The sequence below is a fragment of the Canis lupus genome, chromosome 21, assembly GCF_003254725.2.
Source record: "Canis lupus dingo isolate Sandy chromosome 21, ASM325472v2, whole genome shotgun sequence".
Lineage (NCBI taxonomy): Eukaryota > Metazoa > Chordata > Mammalia > Carnivora > Canidae > Canis > Canis lupus.
The window spans coordinates 3,465,363-3,472,760 of NC_064263.1; positions in this window are offsets into that span (position 1 = coordinate 3,465,363).

Below are 7,398 nucleotides of genomic sequence, written 5' to 3' on the forward strand. Positions count from 1 at the left end.
TGCCTCTCTGTCTCCGTGTCTCTCATGAATAAATAAAATCTTAAAAATAAAAAATAAATAAATAAATAAATAAACATAAGACTATTATTAATACACTATGTGTGACACACCATAAAGTCATCATTGCATATTATTATACTGTGATTCCTTGGTAAAGAATTTAAATAATATCATAATGACTAAGAGTTTAGAGAAGGGAGTAATTTGTATAAGGTGAAGTATGTGTGGATTTAGAAAGGCGCTTGGTTTGAAATTAATTATCTAGGCTTGATTAGGTTTGTATAGTCAGGGAGAAAATTATTTCCCAGGTTATCATAGATTATTTGATCCATAATAATTATTCATTCAACAATATGAATCTATTAATGTTGTTAAAACTTAGAAGAATAATCCACAGTTACAAGCTACTTTTTTTTGAATTATAGTTGACATACATTATATTAATTTCATGTGTACAGGGCAGTGATTTGACAACTGCATACATTATGCTATGCCTATCTTAATAAGTTATGCCCAGCATAGTTGCCAACTGCAACCATGTAACATTATTACAATATTATTGACTATATTCCTTATACTATAATTTTCATCCTGTGACTTATTTATTTTATAACTGGAAGTTAAAATGCAGAATCTTACTTAACAATTCTTATTTCTCACTATGGAAATTCAAGGCTTCAAGAGGCAACTCAATATAAAATTTTTAAACTAAAACTTTTTGTAAATGAACAAAATATAATCCCAGAGATCTGACTGCACAGTGAGACTAGAGTTAGTTTAATAAACAAACTATCAATTTGTCTAGTTTAGAATTTGAGTTACTAAGACAAGAAAAAGGGATGTCATATGGCTGACAGTTTCCCCCAAATGATCCTCATTAATAGGGTAATGCATGACATATGCAAGGCCATTCAAAGTCATTGCCCTGGTCTATGAAGACAAATATTCTTTGCTTCTTCAAATGTTGACATAAACCTGCCCAAATATTTCTGATTCTTTTTTGGTAGAGATTCTAAGCTGTTAAACTGTGACAAGTTTTGATATTACATTTTTGCGAAGAGTATAGTAAACTCCATTAAAGGAAAAATCGAAGCATCAAGACACCATAAGGGCTTACTAGATGTTTTCATAAATGTAAAAATTGCATATAGAGGAAACTATATATCTTTTATTCATGTTGATAACTAATTTGGCTTTTAATGTCTTAATTAGTTTTATTTTGATGGATAAAAATATTGAATATAAAACAAATAGGAAGACTCAGCTCTATTAGCTCAAGTTTTAATGCATTATTTCATGTAGGTTCAATGTCAATGATCAAAACATTTCATATAAAGCAAAGTTCTGAATCATGTGAATTTAATTAATAATAATGGCATCACTGTGTTAGTGTGCCTAAAGAAAATGGTGGTCAACCATTTAATTAACATCTGTAATTAAAATGGTAGCAAATATTTCTTAAACATTTTATGAAATTATTTAGAAATTAGCTAGTAAAGATACTATAAGAATATCACGTAGAAATTTTAACAATAATATTAAATCCTGAAATTTAAAAAAAACTTTAATTCATTTCATGTGTATAGAAATTATTGACAGAACAGGAAGAATTTTCTATCAAGTCATAAAATGTATCAGGGAAACCAAACCAAAGGATCAGTTTGAAAAACAAACATATATTGAAATCGACCTGGCATCAGCTTTATAATATAATATCAACTTATACATATATGGATATATGTATCTATAATACACACATCTATGTATACAGGGCTTAACCATGACATAAATCTTTTATCTGTGCTGACTTATGTTGAAGCATGAAAAAAATCACTTATATGTCTATGAGTCAAAACTTTCCCATCATTGATGATAGAAAACAAATTATTAAGAATGTATTACCTTTTATTATTATCTAAATATTACTAGGCAAATAGTTATCTTATGAAGCTCCATAAAGTTTTAGTGAGAAATTAATCATTGTATTTAGGAAACCCAGAGTTTCTCACAGTCTCTAATTCTCCAACCTGGATAAGTAAAAGACAGTTATGGGAAATTGTACAAATTCAGCTTTCTGGACTCAATTGCACAACAAAGTGATTTGAAAATCTAGTGTTGGGTCTGACTAGTCGTACTTTACCTTTTAAGCCCAAGTGTTTCATATTGCAGATAAGTTTACAGACATATGTAATAATTTAAGTCATATACAGTCTAATCTTAAAATAATTTAAGTTCTCTCTTAAAGGTTTGCCCTATTTAATTATCACATAAAAGATGAAGTTAATGTAGTAGAAAGGACAAATGTAGGCCCAATCCTGGCTGTGCTATAATAATTGTGTGACTATGGACCAGATACATAAATCCTTATAGCATCTTATTTTATTATTTATAAAATGACAATCTTAACATTAATCTCATGTTATTGTGTTGAATTCAATGAATTTATAAACCTAAAGGTAAGATAATACTTTGTATTTAGGAGCTTCTAAATTCAATTCTTGAATTTTAAATGAATTTGGAGTACATTTTATTTGATTAAGAGGATTTTTCAGAAAAGTTTATTGCTTCTTGATAGATTATTTCTGATTATAATAATAGGGTAAAAATCTTAGTTTCTGTAATCCAAAGGCCTAGTCAGTTTAATTTTGTCATCTTTGTCTCATAATAAATAAACATTATTGAAGGTTAAAAAATAGTTTCACCTAACATTTTGGTACAATATGGTTATGCTTGCTTCATGTAGATCTGGATATAAACAATAGCATGGAATTAACCTACATTTGAACCTTACTATAGATCATATATGCTAGTAGGCAGTGATTAGTTGCTAAGAGGAAGATTTATTATATTTGAGTAACCCCAGTGGACATTCTGAAGCCTGGGCTCTGGAAAACAACTCAGTGAATAATCAGAAGAACATAACAGGACAGTCAATAAAATACTGCCTCCATTTATATTGTTGAGAGAGGTATAATAATTGCTAAGGAAAAAAAAACTCACTGACATATATATTTATAAACACTCATATATATCCTTGAACAGATTGAGTAAGTAAATGTATTTATTCAACACATATTCATAGGTGTCAGGCATAGGTGTTATGCAGTGTTATAGATACAGAAATTGCTAGAACAAAATGAAATGGATTCAACAAAAATTCATATGCATACCAATAATAACACATTTGAATTACACAAATAATATACCTAAGTAACAAAATAGTTATAGTGCTGAAGTACCCAAATCTGGCATTGCATTAGAGTAATCTAAAGATTTCTGTTTTATTTTATAAATTTCAAATTTCTTATTCCTTGATCACAGGTCCACGTAATCTGAAATACAGCTTCAAAGTCTGCATTTTTTAAGGTTTCTTTTGAAAGTGTTGTAGATGAATATTTGAAAATTACTGCTGGTGGATGTCAGAAGTTGGAGGTTTCTTGCTAATGGTCCATGGGGAGTTCTTTGTGGTTGTATCAATGTCAGATATGGAGTAACATGATGATTGCCATTGTTATTGTTGTTTGTGCTTGGATGTTCTATATATGAACATACATTGCTTTTCCTCCATTTCCAATGAGATGTTGTATTGTTCAGTTATATCTTAATTTTTTAAATCACTTTTTATGATCCATCTAAGAATGAAATACTATTTCTTTACTTTAACAATTTTGCATTTTTTTTCATATCCCATTTAAATATCTAAGAAAGAGACACCTGGGTGGCTCAGTGGTTGAGTGTTTGCCTTCAGCCCAGGGTGTTATCCTGGAGTCCTGGGATGGAGTCCCAGATATGGCTTGCTGTATGGAGCCTGCTTCCCCCTCTGCCTGTGTCTCTGCCTCTGTGTGTATGTGTTTATATGCGTGTGTGTCTCTCATGAATAAATAAATAAAATTTTAAAAAATATGTCTAGGAAAAAAAGGCTGCATTTTTTGTTATGCTTAGAGTGAACTAGAATCTTATACCGGGCTAATCTATTTTAGGAGCAATTAATTTCCAGTGATGTGCAATTAATATTTTCTACCTATCATTGTTTACAACTTTATCTTTTACAGTGCTCCAAAGAGCAAGCACTGTTACACTGATACAGAATGACTTAGTAGTCTTCAAATATGCCATGTTATCCCAAGCCACTGAGTTTTTGCACGTGCCATTCCTTGTGATAACTCCGTTTATTACATTAATTCACATTTTAATACTGAGCTCTTGGAAAATATGCATGACTCAGAGATGCACAGTTTCTCCATATATACATCTAAGTACCCTGCTTATCATACTGTATTACAATTGCCTGTAATTCCTTGATAGAATACATGTGTCTTTTTAATCTTCATTCTGGAACTCAACACATAATTTCATACACATAAAATATGTTCTTAAATGAAAAAATAAATACATATTTGAAAATATGCTTTTATTTCTAACTAAAATAGGATTGCAATGAAATACTCTCAAGTGCTTTCTAAAATATGTGTTGTTTTCATTTCCTTGTGGAATAAATCAAACATGATGTTAATAAAAATTAAGAATTCCAAAATCAAGGGTTAAACACAGTTAATATGTGTCTCATGTTTATTCATACTGAGGTAAGCTTGGGGAATAGTGTGTATTTTGAAAAGTGAAATAAAAGCTTTAGCTTAAAGTTAGGAATGTGGGTTCAGACTGTTGAGTTTTCTACCACACTTGTAGAAACCCTGATTCCAGTGTTTATGGCTATATATACATTCACTTTCAACAAAATACAAATAAATGCCTTCACATAAGAAATTGTTTAAAGACAAAAGCCTATTTTTCATAAATAATATAATTAGAATTACATTGCCTTTATTTATTTTTTTTACATTGCCTTTAAAGAATATTACTGTACCTCGTTTCTTCAGAAAGATATATGGAGAGGTTACCGACCCAAGTCCATTGCTATCCTGATACGAATGACTGCCATATACCGGCGTGCTAAAAATATGGATTGTTATTAATTTATATACTTTTGCTTTCTCCATTTTCCTTTCACAATATGAAATTAGAATGCAATGAAAGTAGTTTTTTTTTTCCTCAAGTCACAAGCATTTATTAATCTGACTTTACTCCTTAAATGTTATCAACTGACTCTATGGCTTTGTCTGAATGTTAGTCAAGTAAACATTTGACAGCTATTCCCTGAGGCTGAGGAAAATTTGGTCTAGAAATAGAATTTGGCAGCATTTGACTTGCATGACACTCCAGGGGCTTTTTCACAGGCAAAACTTTTACAATGTGAAGGATTTCATTATTCTTTTTAAAAATTTGTATCATTATTATTTTATATTTCTTTTGATTGAGAACAAAGCATTTCATGCTGTTAAAATCACTAAAAGTAAAATCCATAGTTCTTGGTTCCATACCTTAAAGCATTCTATACTTAGCAGTTCTGACAACAGAGCTGACAACTAATATTGCCTCTATGTTCTTGTATTTCTGTCTTGCTGTTTCTACTATTCCCTAATAAGTTCAGTATTCCAAACACTACCTTAGTATTGAAGAAGACCTATCAGACATGATTGCTTTGGGTGACTAGTAAACCAGTGGCAGCTTAGGAAGTGTCCATGAAGCAGCTGTCGGATTTTGACAGCAGCATTGTTTTCAATAAAATCCTAACTTCACTTTGCTGATTTGAATGCATGTCTACCTCCATGCTAGGAAAAATGAACTTTTCTTGCTTAACATTATTATTTTGTAAGTCATTTTTCTCTTGTTTTTGTTTTAAAGTTTTACTTACACTGTAATTCATAAAACTTTGCAGGTAAAAATAAGGAATGAGAAAATTAAATAAATTACCTGTTACAAAACTACCAAATACCAGAGCTATTGTTAGATCTCTTGTTTTCTGCCGTTAACCTCAGCTGTTTATTTAGCCAAAAGTTACTTCACTAACCCCTCACACAAGAAAAGAACCCTAAATTATATATTATAATACTCTGTACATTGCCTGCACACCATTTACCACAGTATTATTTAAATATTATTTTTTTAAAAAAGTATTTTAATTATTTATTCATGAGACACACAGAGAGACGCAGAGACACAGGCGGAGGGAGAAGCAGGATCCCCACAGGGAGCCCGACATAGGACTCGATCCCAGATCCCAGGATCACACCCTGAGCCGAAGCCAGATGCTCAACTGCTGAGCCACCCAGTCATTCCTAAATATTTGTTTATATTTTCCCTCCAAACATAGAAAATATGTTTGAGAGGAATGTTCTGTGCTGTTCACCATTAGAAACACAGTACCACTCAATGATATTTGTTGACTGATTCACAGCAGTGGAAAATAAGCAGCTCAAACATATTTCTTGATATTGATATTTAAGCTGCTCAAAACATTTTTCTTGATATTGTACTGCTAGACAGCCTTGCTTTTCCAGCTGGCACACCCACATATATCTATCTGGCTGCAGTCTGTCTGTCTCCCTAGGTCTTGCTTTTAATATTCTGTTTCTTTTTTTCTCATCTCCCCTACTCCTAATAGTCTCATCCCTGCAAAAAATACATTCAAAAATGACTCTTTGTTGTGGCTTCTCCTTTGGACATGCCGAGTGAACTAGCACTAAAACAAAAACACATCAGTTCCTATCTTCATACTACCAAATTCTCTCTGCCCAGAAATGATATAGTTGCAGCCTAATTATAAACTTATACCCAAAGGAATAAACATACTGAAGTGAATTCATAAAGGCATTGTGGACAGACAGATCTGTATTCAATTCTCGGTGAGCCTCTGGCCTCAGTTTCCTCAAATATAAAATAAGAGTAATAATATATAACTCAAAGTGTTTGTAAGAACTGACTATATCAAGCACCTGATGTATAGCATGTGGTTGTTCTCCATCCTTTATTTTCTACATTGGCAAATCACAACCTCTTTTTCTAACAAAGCTTCTTCTAATCTCCACATTCAAATCTTTTTTTGTACTTTTCATTTCCACAGAATGTATTCCCACCATGAGTGCCCTCTCAACTGCTAGCACTTCCCCATACGAACTCCAGCCTTCTTTGTTGATTTCCTTGGTTCACCTCTAATTGCAACCACAACTGCAGTGCATGGATTTGTGAGAACTCAGACTTGTGTCATACTGTTAGCAACTAACTTCTCCATTTTATCTCAAGGTCTTCTACATACCAGGGAACATACTTGACCTAGGGGAAGCACAGCAAAGATATGTAGAGGAGTTAATTCCCTAGAAGTCTCCACAACCACTGATGGATTAAAACTAACAGAGAAGCACTCCAGTCTCCCACATCTTAAATGCATACTTCTGGAAAGCATCCTTGACAATTCTCAGGGGTTCCCTGGATCAAGCCTCCATTGCTCACACAAGCGACTTAAAAAAAATTCTGATGTTGAGTCTTTCAACTTCCTGGTTC